The sequence below is a fragment of the Lepidochelys kempii genome, chromosome 10 (genome assembly GCF_965140265.1).
Source record: "Lepidochelys kempii isolate rLepKem1 chromosome 10, rLepKem1.hap2, whole genome shotgun sequence".
NCBI classification, from domain to species: Eukaryota; Metazoa; Chordata; order Testudines; family Cheloniidae; genus Lepidochelys; species Lepidochelys kempii.
In genome coordinates, this window is record NC_133265.1 from 18,370,859 (window position 1) to 18,385,046 (window position 14,188).

At 41.4% G+C, this 14,188-nt stretch overlaps 1 protein-coding gene across 1 annotated transcript in view; it reads left to right on the forward strand.

The window, feature by feature from the left end:
* The window catches only part of SMG1 (SMG1 nonsense mediated mRNA decay associated PI3K related kinase), a 122,788-nt gene that overhangs the window by 1,989 nt on the left and 106,611 nt on the right, over positions 1-14,188 (forward strand). The gene's annotated exons all lie outside the window — the stretch shown is intronic.

Below are 14,188 nucleotides of genomic sequence, written 5' to 3' on the forward strand. Positions count from 1 at the left end.
CTCTTGACCCAGAGTTTTCCCCCCAAGGGAAAGCATTAGATGTACAAAGAAAAGGAGTACTTGTGGCACCTTAGAGACTAACCAATTTGTCTCTGCTGATACGGTGACAGCTGTGATAACAGCTTCCTGATAGGACATATTCATTCATTCATAGGACCCATCTGATTTTCAGCATAGAAAATGTGCTTTACAGATGCCGAAGCCCTGTCTATGCTAAGAAATTGACTTACTGAAAACCATTGAACTGGAGGAGGTGAAAATGGTATAACTGTTGGCACTGTAAGAACAAAACTATTCAGCAGTATTACAGAAAGAGAGACTTAGAGGAGATGAACCATTGTCACTGACAAGTTAGTTTCCTAATGTGAATGGGGCCTGGTCCTCTGCATCCGGAGGATCATGAAATTGGAGCATTTGTAAAGGAATAAGTGAGATCTGTAGCTGTCCTCGGGAGCAACCTAAACTTGCAGCAATTAGCTTTACCCCTTAGTTTATCTACTAGGCACCCCAAAGAGTATAAAAATGTGCACCATGAGAGTTGAGAGCTAATTCTACATATATATGAAATCTAAAAATGTTACCATAATACAAAGATCACTTTGACCATATGAATCAATATATGGTTGTTTATTTGAGCCTTCAACATGCAAAAAATCTTTGCAAAGGTATATTGTCAAGGAATTTTAAAAAAATCTGATAGAACTCCCTTAAATAGTATGTTCTGATATATTTTTTTAATTTAAAAGTAGCTGTGAATTTTTTTGCTTCCTTGTTTTATGTTTAGAATGAACTTTTGGGTAGCAATTATAACACAAAATATGCTCAGACTTCTTTTCTTTTTCTTCTTCTGTGTATACATCTGTTTTACTTACCAGTTCGGTTCTAGCTCTGTTGCTGCTGGTTAATGGTAAATAGCTTCTTGCAGGGACAGAGAAAGGTTGTATGCAGGGACCAAAATTGCAAAAATTCTATCAAATTTCCAGTGCAAGAAAAAAGAAAATAGAACTTTTTTCACTAATCTTTCATGGCACAGAACTTTCAAATGGAAATACTATTTTTGAAGTTGGCTGTATCCCTTTAATTAGGATATTGTGTTTTGAAGTTTAATTATCTGTAAATGTGATAAATGAGATGAAATCTGAACTATATCATCAGAATCAAAACTTCCTGAGCTTTGAGGTGTGAAAAATGTGGTTCTGATTTTTGTAGCTCAGATCCATCTCTAATAAAGTCTAGTTGGTGAAGCAGAATTTGAATTTCGTGCCCATGTGAATGCGGCAATACCTGTCAGGTGTGTGTGGGCTGGTCTACACAAAGTTTTTGTAACACTGTATATTGACCAGGAATAAGCTATATGATATACTATAAGCTCCTTTATTCCTGAATAACTGTACCCATGCTAGGAGGTTGTACCAGTTTAACTATATCTGTTTCTAAATGGATATAGCTTACTGTGTATGGACAAGATCTGAGTATATGTGGCAGAACTTTGATCAGGTGACTTGATCAGATTTAGACTCTCTATTGCTACCTTTCTGAACTTTCAAGTTTCCACTTCCTTTGGCTTTTGGAAATAAGAAAAAAATTAAGAAGTCATATCACTGTGTAGCTTCTGCTAGTTTGTCTGCTATTAATCTTTAGCGTGGGGCTGAATTAACTGTGCAACACACAGTACTTCTTCACACTGACAGGAAAGCAGGGTTTGTGCAACACAGTAATATTAAGCAAACTGATGTCTACTGATGCAGCGTAATGGTAAAGACTAGAACCATGGTTTCAACGTTCACCTTTTCAGGCTATGGAGAGAAAGGATAGATAGATTTTAAATCGCCTGCTCCTGTAATCAGGAATTACTTCTGGAATAACTGAACTTCTCTTTATGAACAGAAAAAGACACAAACAATCTGGTAGCTGAGGATGTATATGGAAAAGTAAGAAACAAAAGCTCTGACTGGTAAAAGTTCCAAAACTACTCTGATAGATACAAGTTCAATCCTGGAATTTAATTCTTGAAAATGGAAGTTATCCTTCTCATGCAATGTAAGTTAGTGTTCTGAATTATTATTATTCATTTGTATTACTGTGACACCTAGAACCCCTGGTCATGAATTAGGATACATGTGTGGTAGGTGCTGTACAAATACAGAACAAAAACATGGTCCCTGCCCTCAAAGTGCTTATAGCCTAAATTTTAGGCCTGAGCTACATTAGAAAATTATGGATCAGAAAATCCACACCCTTGAATGCTGTAGTTAAGTTGGCCTAACCCCCAGTGTAGACATGATTGAGATGAGACCCCATAAGAGTTTTAGCTGTGTGAATGGATAGACAAGGCTGTATCTTAGATGTTATACAGAAAGAATCGGCAAGATTTATACATAGACTTGATGTGAGGACCTAGAGAGAGAGATCCAAGATGATAATGACATGCAGGTTACAGGCCTGAATAACAGGCAGAAAGGTGGTATCGTCCACTGTGATTGAGAAAGCGGGTAATGGGGAGGGTTTGGTGGAAAAGATTAACAGCTCTTACTTTAGCTGTATTCAGCTTGAGCTGACAGACAACCACAAGGACACGTCAGAAGGAGACATATCTGGTGAGAAGTGGTAGATCTATGAGCATAGAGATGGTCATTCAATTTGTCTTTGTGGATGATATTCCCCAGAGATAAGGTGTAGAGAGAGAACAGAAGGGGGCCAAGTACAGAGCCCTGTGGAACCCCCACAGAAAGTTGGACAGGTGATACAGAGGATCTACCAAAAGACATGCTGTGGTACCAGTTACAGAGGTAGGAATAGAACCAGGAGAGGACAGAAGCATGAAAGGCAAGGGAGGGCAAGGTTTCAAAGAAAAGCATGGTTGACTATGTTGAAGGTGGCTGACAGGTCAAGAAGGATGAGGATGGAATACTGGTTCTAAACTTTGATTAGGAAGAGGTCATTAGAGATTTTGGGGTGAGGGATTTCAGTGGAGTGCAAGTGACAGAAGCCAAATTAGAGAAGGTCAAGGATGGAATTGGAGAAAAGAAAGCTATTGTAACCAGTGTGTTCAATGACAGGTTTCAGAGTAGCAGCCGTGCTAGTCTGTATCTGCAAAAAGAAAAGGAGGACTTGTGGCACCTTAGAGACTAACAAATTTATTAGAGCAAAAGCTTTCGTGGGCTGAAGCCCACTTCATTGGATGCATAGAATGGAACATATAGTAATATATATACATACAACACATACAGATAAATTGGAAGTTACCTTACAAACTGCTGTAGCTCATGAAAGCTCATGCTCAAATAAATTGGTTAGTCTCTAAGGTGCCACAAGTACTCCTTTTCTTCTTACAAACTGAGAGGCTAATTACTTAAGATGAAAAGGAGTACTTGTGGCACCTTAGAGACTAACCAATTTATTTGAGCATGAGCTTTCGTGAGCTACAGCTCACTTCATCGGATGCATACCGATGAGCTGTAGCTCACGAAAGCTCATGCTCAAATAAATTGGTTAGTCTCTAAGGTGCCACAAGTATTCCTTTTCTTTTTGCGAATACAGACTAACACGGCTGTTACTCTGAAACCTGTACTTAAGATGAGATATTATCAGCAGGAGAAAAAAACTTTTGTAGTGATAATCAAGATGGCCCATTTAGACAGTTGACAAGAAGGTGTGAGGAATAATCTATGGAAATAGATTCAATATGTGTAATGACCCAGCCACTCCCAGTCTCTATTCAAACCCAAGTTAATAGTATCTAGTTTGCATATTAATTCAAGCTCAGCAGTTTCTCCTTGGAGTCTGTTTTTGAAGCTTTTCTGTTGCGAAATTGCCACCCTTAAATCTTTTACTGAGTGGCCAGAGAGGTTGAAGTGTTCTCCTACCAGTTTTTGAATGTTATGATTCCTGATGTCAGATTTGTGTCCATTTATTCTTTTTGTGTAGAGACTGTCCGGTTTGGCCAATGTACAAGGCAGAGGGGCATTGCTGGTGCATGATGGCATATATCACATTGATAGATGTGCAGGTGAACGAGCCCCTAATGGTGTGGCTAATGTGATTAGTTCCTATGATGGTGTCACTTGAATAAATATGTGGACAGGGTTGGCATCGGACTTTGTTGCAGGGGTAGGTTCCTGCGTTAGTGTTGTGTGGTGTGTGGTTGCTGGTGAGTATTTGCTTCAGGTTGGGGGGCTGTCTGTGTTCAATGAACTTACAGATAGATGGAAGAAGGTGTTGGAGAGGCAAGGGGGGACAAGGTTGTTCTAGTCTTTCTTAAAGCAGTCGCTCTCAACCTTCCAGACTACTGTACCCCTTTCAGGAGTCTGCTTTTCCCTGCGTACTCCCCAGTTTCATCTCACTTAAAAACTACTTGCTTAAAAAAATCAAACATAAAAATACAAAAATATCACACCATACTATTACTGACAAATTGCTTGCTTTCTCATTTTTACCCTATAATTATAAAATAAATCGATTGGAATATAAGGATTGTACTTACATTTCAGTGTATAGTATACAGAGCAGTATAAATAAGTCCTTGTCTTTATGAAATTTTAGTTTGTACTGACTTCACTAGTGCTTTTTATGTAGCCTGTTGTAAAACTAGACAAATACCTAGAAGCGTTGGTGTACCCCTGGAAAACCTCTGTGTACCCCCAGGGTTGAGAACCACTGGATTAAAGCATGTTTGTTTGTATTGTGAGGGGAAGAGCGAGAGGAGAGTGACAGGTTGAGGAGAAGAGGAAATGAGGGTATGAGAGGAGATCAGGAGATGGCATGGGATGGGGTCACTGAGGCAAGTGGAGGGATTAGAGAAGGTCAGACAAGAAACTTCTATGTCTCAGACAGGAGAGAGCTATAGGAGGGGATTGGGAAAGGAAGGAAGCCAAGGGAGAGGGAAAGTTGTCACCTTTTGCCTATGTTAACTTTTTCTTGTACAAGTTCATCCTGAGCAGAGAGAGAAATGGAGGCAGGGAGGGTTTGAGGACTGAGTCGAAGATGTTGAAAAGGTGGCTGGAATGCAGGACATGACATTCAGTTAAGTTGGAGAAGTGGAATTGTTTAGGAAGATGGCATTTGTAGTGAAGGAAGTTAGCTTGATTACAGGCTTTTTGCCAAAGATGCTCTGCTGTATGGGAGCAGAAGGAAGTGGATGTTGTGACTGAGCCAAGGCTGCAGATGGACAGGATGGGTCTTGCAAAAGAGTCAAGGTGTGGAGGGGAATGAACCATGGAGAGAATCAGCCACCATATCAGTGGATAAAAAGGGAGGTGAGGACTGAGAGCAGATGAGAAGTCATCAACCTTGATAGACTGGAAGTCACAGAATATTCTGAATGTTTCAGCGTTGTATGTAGCAAAGAATCAAAGCATATTATAATTAATTTGATCAGGATCTCCTATTAGATGTTCTGTCAGTTTCATGTAATGTTCATGGAGCAGTTTCTTTTCAAGTGTGGCAGGTGGATTTCAAGATTTTCTGTTCTAATATACAGAACTTTTAAGCTAATTATGTCAAGGATTCAAACTTGTATAGAGATAACGTAAGCATGTAGTGTAGTATACAGAGAGTTACCTGCACAAGTCCATTTACTGTGTACATGCTCTATTGCCTTTTTGGTGCCAGCTTGCACTGAAAAGATAACTTACTGAGGTAACAACTGATAGTTGTGGTTCGTGTTCCCAACAGAGATACTGCGAAATCCTAGTAGAATGCTTTTTCTAGCACAGAAAACCTTTTTAAAATATTGCAGTGTATTGGATTCCTATTCCACTCAGAATGAAGAGATTATAACGAGCTCAAAGATACTTTTTTCTAATTCAAGCAGTTTTACTGTTGTATTGGGGATTATGTTTTAATTTTATATGACAAGAAAGAGCAATAAGGCTTAATGTGTAAAATGAAGGTAGAAAGAATTGAGGTAGCAGTGATCACATTAGTAAAATTACGGTAAGAGAGATCCTTCATATGATGAATATTTACCTATAATTACTCAGACGCCACACTTCACTGCTGGCCTCCTTGAAGTATTTTGTTGTTGTTTTTTTTTTTAAACAAGTATTCTATTTCTGTTGTCGTTGTTTTGAATCAGCTTCAGTAGTTTGTCCCAAATGCCATGCTTTTCTAATCTTGAAATCAGTCAGTTCAGTTGTCCACTGAATTGCTTTACAGAAATTGATTGATATGTAATATTTCATCCTTGTTGGCCACATTAGTGCTATTATCTAAACATTCATGAAAACTGTTGTGAATAATTTTCCTCGTCAATCTTACTAGTCTTTAAAATGACCTGCAATGGATTTTTAAGTATTATACATTTATTAATTCTATATAAAAGTGGCCTGTAAGATGATGTGGGGGGGGGAGGAAGATGTTGTTTTTTGTTCCTTTTTAATAACTTGGTAAATAACTGAAATATCAAGCTTGGTTTTTTTTCTAGTTTTGCTGGAAGACCTCTTCCAGGTCTCAGAGCAAATGGATTGTGATCTCCCATGTCTTGACTGAATGGTCAGTGGAACTGAATCTTCTGATAAAGATATCCTTTCTTCAGAATGTTCTATGATCATCCCTGCTACTACAGCTAGAGGCCCAAATCATTTCTGGGATCTTATTGTGCTAGACACTACAAATACAGAAGTAGACATTGTCGTCTTGGTCATTGGGAGGATTCTTTAACCACAGCATTTCTAATTGTATTTAAATGGGCATCAGCAAACACCGTTTTAAACATTCTGACTAAAAATGCCTTTTTCTCTGTTGCCTAGGTTTATCTTTTGAATTCTGTGAAATAAAAATTGGGGGAGAAAGGGATAATCTTTCCTTCCCATTTTCCTGAAAATGTGGGGGTGGGTGGAATAGCAGTGGAAGTTTTCTCCCATTTTTCAGGTGCTTGGACTTTGGTTTCAGGAAGTGGGAGCTTGCTTTTGAAAAACAGCCTTGGCAAACAGGGCAGGAAACGCAGATCAAAGCCTGCCACCCCCACCCCTTTTTTTTAAACTGGATTTTGATGCCAATTTCTTTCTACGTATTTTGGAGAAAGGAGAGCAGTTCTGTGACCCATAGGGATTTATTTTTCATTCTAGAAATGTACCTCAACTTCAATTTTGGACAGCATATTTTCAAATTCATATATTACCTCAAGGCAAAATACACTCTACCTGATGGATGTATAACTCCTCTGCTCCTTCAGTGTTTCCATCTTGATTTGTCAACATGTAGCTATCAGAAAGGTCAGTTACTATTGTCACCTCATTTGTTATCTGTACTCCTTTCTACCCTTCATTGGTGTCTTGTTGACCCCAAGCGCTTTGGTGGACCACCCTGTGCTCTAGCACAGTAGTGATTTTGTCATTTTTGTTGGCACAGTGTGAAACTGACCAGGATCACATAATCCTGGTGCTGGATTGTGAGTGGGTAGTTATAGAGGATTTAATTTGAATGGCTGTATGCCAGAGGGGGTGTGAAGAATACTAAGCATTGAGAGTCTCTTGGCTAATTCAGACCAATAAACAGGCTAGATGTTCAGTCAGTCATTCACCTGTGCTGTTGCAGGTTATAAAATCTCTGCTAAGAGTGAATATTTTAATAATTAACTTCCTCTGGAAAAAATGCCTACCTTGCAAGGTGGGTACAAATCTGACTTTTTAAAAAAACAAACAAAAAAAAACCAAAAACTAAAAACAAATATTTTATTTTATTTTAAAAGTAAATATGTTTAAAATTAACCTTAAATTTAGTACCAAATCTGTTTTAGGCCTAAATTTATTATAATCTCTTAAATAAGTAGGCTGAATCCATGAGCCTCTGTGACAAACTGTATGTTAAAGGCTACTCTTCTGTATTAAAAAAAAAAATCAGGGGAAAAAATTAACTTTTAGTATCAAGCTTTATAAATATGGCAGAATAGGTCATGTACTGTATTAAGGGCTTGTTTTGTTTAAAACAGTTTATATGCTGTTTTGTGTGTTTAGTTAAATTCTAGTCACCTTTCTAATGCATCCGGACACAAATCATGAGTAGAAAACTAATTATCTTGTAAATAAACAATATATTCATCATCTTCTAATACTAAATACTAGTACATACTAAAAATGTACAGTTAATAAGAATCTGAAAACATTAAACTTTTAATAGTTGTTTAAATAAATAAATGCTATAGTTTAAGGCTACATTTTAGTCAAGGGTATTTTTAGTAAAAGTCATGCATAGGTCACGTGCCGTAAACAAAAATTCATTGTACTGTATACCCCTAACTAAAACTTGGGCTGGGCACCGCAGGTGTGTGTCGGGGGGGATATGGGCTGGGGTAGGGCAGGTACTGTAGGGTGGGCGCACGCAGCGGGCCGGGGCTCCTGGTGGAGGTCAGGGGGCGCAGCTGGGGTGGGCCGGGCAGCGGCTGCATGTGGCCTAGCACCCCAGTGGTTCTGGGGGGCGGGGGGTTGGAAGGTCTGGCAGGCTCCCTACCCGGATCCCTGCAGCTCCCTGGAAGTGGCTGGCATGTCCCTGCAGCTCCTAGGGGAAGGGAAGGCCAGGGGAGCTCTGTGCTCTGCCCCTGCCACCAGCTCTGTGCGCTGCCCCCGCCATGAGCTCTGGTCCCGCACCCCAACCCCGACCTGGCCCTGAGTCCACTCGCATAACCAAACTGCTGCTGCTTAGGCAACCCCTGAGCTAGCCGCACCGGCCACTGCTTTACTGCGGAGGTCATGGAAAGTCACGGAATCCATGACCTCTGTGACAGACACGCAGCCTTATTTATAGTGCAAAAAAATGTACCAAATCTAGTGTAATGGCTCTATTTAGTTGTAAATCAACATTTTAATGGTTATATCAACCAGTCAGAATGCACCTTTCTTTAAAAAATAACTGAAGTACAAATGGAAAAGTTGCTTAAAATTGATGATTTAAATTGAGGCCTTCCAGTTGGAGATTTAAATCAATCCACCCTGCTACCTTGGGCACGTAGGTACTGGGGGTTGTCTGCATGGAACACTTGACCAGCAAGGCTATTCCAGACTAACTAATCTGCTATAAAGTCACTTTTATTCCAGAGTAATTTCCACAGAGGACAGTTATTCTGGGATAGCTAAATAATAGCAGAATAGTTAATCTGAAGTGGCCATGCCAGTGAATTGCTTCTTTGTAGACAAGGCCATAGAAATTGTAAACCCTTCTGGCATCCTAAAAGTGTTATCTCCACCCAGATGCTATGATAGGTTATTTTTACTGACTTGGAACTATAATCAATATATTCATCTAGGAGGGAAGAAACCAATCTATTTGTAAGGTCACTGACCTTCACGGGATGATGTATTTCTCCAATCATAATGACTCTACTTTTGACTGACTATTAAGTGTACTCCTTTTCCAAAGAGATTTCTGCCTGTCTCCTTATTCATTTGTTAGAACATGAGTATAGTAACTTTTGTGAACATGCAGTGACTATTTGAGTGTTTAATAAACTGGACTGCTCTTTTTTTTTTTTTTTTTTTGATAGGTGGGGAAAGAGAATTCAGAATGTTGCTTTGTGAATGTGAGCTTCCCAGTTTCAAAGTGCAACACAAAAACAATCACAGTATGGGCAAGGAAATTGCTCAGTAGGCAGCTATGCTGATTTGCTTCTCTTCTGTTACCTGATAGTGCATCTTCTATCCATACTATTCTGTGTTCTTTGTCTGCTCTCTAATCATGAGTTTATCATATAGAAACAAAAACTTAAAAGTATCTAATTGGCACTGCCCTGTGGAAGTGCATCCAACACCTTATAGTGTTGTTATGGTTATCCACCTTCATTTGGTTTCTCACATCTCATTCCAACTGCACAATTTTTATTCTGATATCTCATCATGTATTTGTGACTGAGCTGGTCTGCTGGCACCACTGCATAATGGCTTGGTCACCACACTGTGTGTGTTCTCTTATGAGGTCATGTCAAAATATGTGACCGATATAAAATCGGCGTTCCACAAGACTTTGAGACGGCATTAATAGTTATGTTCATAACTCAAACTTATCTGCCTGGCACAATCTAGTCAAAATATAAATATTACTTTATGAACAAGAAAAGTGCCATCTTAAAATACAGGCATGCGTTTAGAAAGGCAAGAATACAAGTTTTGTATATCTAATTTGGTTGATGTTTGATGGCACAATTGTATTGCATCATAAAAGAGGAAATGGGGAGACAGGTCAAGGAAGTATACTTTTAAATGCAAGTCACTGAAAAGGTTCTGTATTTGTAAGTATCTATGTAAAGTGTGTTATGGTTTTAAAGTGGATAAAATAGATAGCACTCTCTCCAAAATACATGTACTCTAATATAGGAAGAAGCTTTTAAACTTTAAATGATTGAAAATGGGTTTATTTTTATGGTTTTATTCTTAGTATTTACCAGTAATTGTACAAACATATTTGGATAAGCACGCACAAGCCATGATTTCAGCAGTCATCTTGCTCTTTGTTCCTTCAGTGAAATATAGAGGCTGAATTTCCATAGTGACATATTATGAGGTCACACATGGAACTCTGATAAGATCAAATCAAAAAGAGAATATGCGCTGTTACTTAAACACACATTTTTGAATAAGTAACAAAGTAATACTGAAATGATTGCTAAGAAAATTGCTTTTTGCATAAATTTTCTTATTACAAGCTTGCTTCAGTGTGAGAATCCATCTTCAAAGCATGACAGGTCATAGTTGAATCATTAAGTCTATTCTCAGGAAACCAAAAACTTGTATTGAAGTGGCCCCTTTGTGCCTGCTGAGAGAGGATCAGAAATTGATGGTTGTTTGAAATGAGAACATTGATTGCAAAGGAGAGGAACAGACTTTTTAGAAGAGATAATAATGCTTGCTTGAGAAAGATGCATGGGGGCAAAAGAGCTTTTTTATTTAAACAAAACACCACTCTCCCTTCTGCAGTTGATGGGCTGTTATGCAAGGTTGCCCGGCATCTCTTGATTCTGTTAGTTTGCAAGACTCTGCTCCCAAACACAGAACCACAATAGTACATAATACTTCTCAAAGCATCTACAGGCTTGTAGAGCATGTAGGCTTCACCACAATAAAAAGATTTTAAAACACTCTTTTTAAAAGAAAGCAACATTTCAGGAAGTGAGGTTAGTCAAGAATATGTACAATTCTCAGGTCAACTGATGTACAAAACCCCCCTGAGTTTAAAAGTGCGAAGTCAGTTAATGCTTTACTCAACTTAGGGTATGTCTACACTATGAAATTAGGTCGAATTTATAGAAGTCGTTTTTTTAGAAATCGGTTTTATATAGTCAATTGTCTGTGTCCCCACACAAAATGCTCTCAGTGCATTAAGTGCATTAACTTGGCGGAGTGCTTCCACAGTGCCGAGGCTAGCTATCCCACAGATCCTGCAGTCTCTGCCGTCCATTGGAATTCTGGGTTGAGATCCCAATGCCAAATGGGGCAAAAACATTGTCGCAGGTGGTTCTGGGTACATGTCGTCAAGCATGAAAGCAACGGCAGACAATCGTTTTGCACCTTTTTTCCTGAATTATCTGTGCAGACGCCATACCACGGCAAGCATGGAGCCCACTCAGCTCACTGACACCGTACGTCTCCTGGGTGCTGGCTTTTTTGCATTGCTACACAACAGCAGCTCATTGCCTTTTGGCAGCAGGCGGTGCAATAAGCCTGATAACCATCGTCATCATGTCCGAGGTGCTCTTGGCCTCCCTGGTAAGGTCGGTCAGGAGCATCTGGGCAGACATGGGCACAGGGACTAAAATAGGAGTGACTCGACCAGGTCATTCTCTTTAGTCCTGCCGGCAGTCCTATTGCACCGCCTTCTGCCGAGCAGCCAGGAGATGAGGATGGCTAGCAGTCCTACTGCACCGTCTGCTGCCAGCCAAAGATGTAAAAGATAGATGGAGTGGATCAAAACAAGAAATATACCAGATTTGTTTTGTATTCTTTGCTCCTCCCCTCCCCTGTGAAATCAACAGCCGACAATCGTTTCGGTGAGGTCTGTCAGGGGCACCTTGAAAAGTTTCATGGAGATTCAGTCCTGCCTGGAATACCGGGGGGAGGCATAGTTCAGTGGGTTGAGCATTGGCCTGCTAAACCCAGGGTTTTGAGTTCAATCCTTGAGGGGGCCATTCTGTGTGACAGTTGTTCTTGTTTCTCCTTGTTGTAAAGCCACCCCCTTTGTTGATTTTAATTCCCTGTAAGCCATGTTTTCAGTCGCCTCTCCCTCTGTCAGAGCAATGGCAGACAATTGTTCCGCGCCTTTTTTCCATGTCGATGCCATACCACGGCAAGCATGGAGCCCGCTCAGATCACTTTGGCAATTAGGAGCACGTTAAGCACCATGCGCATTATCCAGCGGTATATGCAGCACCAGAACCTGGCAAAGTGAAACCAGGGGAGTAGGTGACATCAGTGCGGTGACGAGGAGAGTGATGAGGACATGGACACAGACTTCTCTCAAAGCATGGGCCCTGGCAATGTGGGCATCATGGTGCTAATGGGGCAGGTTCATGCCGTGGAACACCGATTGTGGGCCCAGGGAAACCAGCACAGGCTGGTGGGACCGCATAGTGTTGCAGGTCTCGGGCGATTCCCAACAGCTGCGAAACTTTTGCATGCGTAAGGGCACTTTCATGGAACTTTGTGACTTGCTTTCCCCTGCCCTGAGGTGCAAGAATACCAAGATGAGAGCAGCCCTCACAGTTGAGAAGCGAGTGGCAATAGCCCTGTGGAAGCTTGCAATGCCAGACAGCTACCGGTCAATCAGGAATCAATTTGGAGTGGGCAGATCTACTGTGGGGGCTGCTGTGATGCAAGTAGCCAATGCAGTCAAAGATCTGCTGATATCAAGGGTTGTGTGCCTGGAAAATGTGCAGGTCATAGTGGATGGCTTTGCTGCAATGGGATTCCCTAACTGTGATGGGGCCACAGACGGAACCCATATCCCTATCTTGGCACCGGAGCACAAGCCAGCGAGTACATAAACCGCAAGGGGTACTTTTCAATGGTGCTGCAAGCCCTGGTGGATCACAAAGGACATTTCACCAACATTAGCGTGGGATGGCCGGGAAAGGTACATGACGCTGGCATCTTCAGGAACTCTGGTCTGTTTCAAAAGCTGCAGGAAGGGGCTTTCTTCCCAGATCAGAAAATAACCGTTGGGGATGTTGAAATGCCTATAGTTATTCTTGGGAACCCAGCTTACCCCTTAATGCCAAGGCTCATGAAGCCATACACAGGCAGCCTGGACAGTAGTCAGGAGCTGTTCAACTACAGGCTGAGCAAGTGTAGAATGATGGTAGAATGTGCATTTGGACGTTTAAAAGCGCGCTGGTGCAGTTTACTGACTTGCTTAGACCTCAGCAAAACCAATATTCCCACAGTTATTACTGCTTGCTGTGTGCTCCACAATATCTGTGAGAGTAAGGGGGAGACGTTTATGGCGGGGTGGGAGGTTGAGGCAAATCGCCTGGCCGCTGGTTACGCGCAGCCAGACACTAGGGCAGTTAGAAGAGCACAGGAGGGCGCGGTACACATCAGAGAAGCTATGAAAACCAGTTTCATGACTGGGCAGGCTATGGTGTGAAAGTTCTGTTTGTTTCTCCTTGATGAACCCACCCCCCCTTGGTTCACTCTACTTCCCTGTAAGCTAACCACCCTTCCCTGCTCCCTTCAATCACCACTTGCAGAGGCAATAAAGTCATTGTTGCTTCACATTCATGCGTTCTTTGTTAATTCATCACACAAATAGGGGGATAACTGCCAAGGTAGCTCGGAAGGGATGGTGGAGGAGGGAAGCACCGGGTGGGGTGGTGGAGGAGGGAAGGACAAGGCCACACAGCACTTTAAAACTTATTGAATGCCAGCCTTCTGTTGCTTAGGCAATCCTCTGGGGTGGAGTGGCTGGGTGGCCAGAGGGGGACCCCCCCACCACGTTCTTGGGCATCTGGGTGAGGAGGCTATGGAACTTGGGGAGGAGGGCGGTTGGTTGCACAGGGGCTGTAGCGGCGGTCTGTGCTCCTGCTGCCTTTCCTGCAGCTCAACCATATGTTGGAACATATTAGTTTGATCCTTCATCAGCCTCGTCACTGAATCCTGCCTCCTCTCATCACACTGCTGCCACCTATCAGCTTCAGCCCTCTCTTCAGCCCACCACCTCTCCTCCCGGTCATTTTGTACTTTCCTGCACTCTGACATTGTCTGCC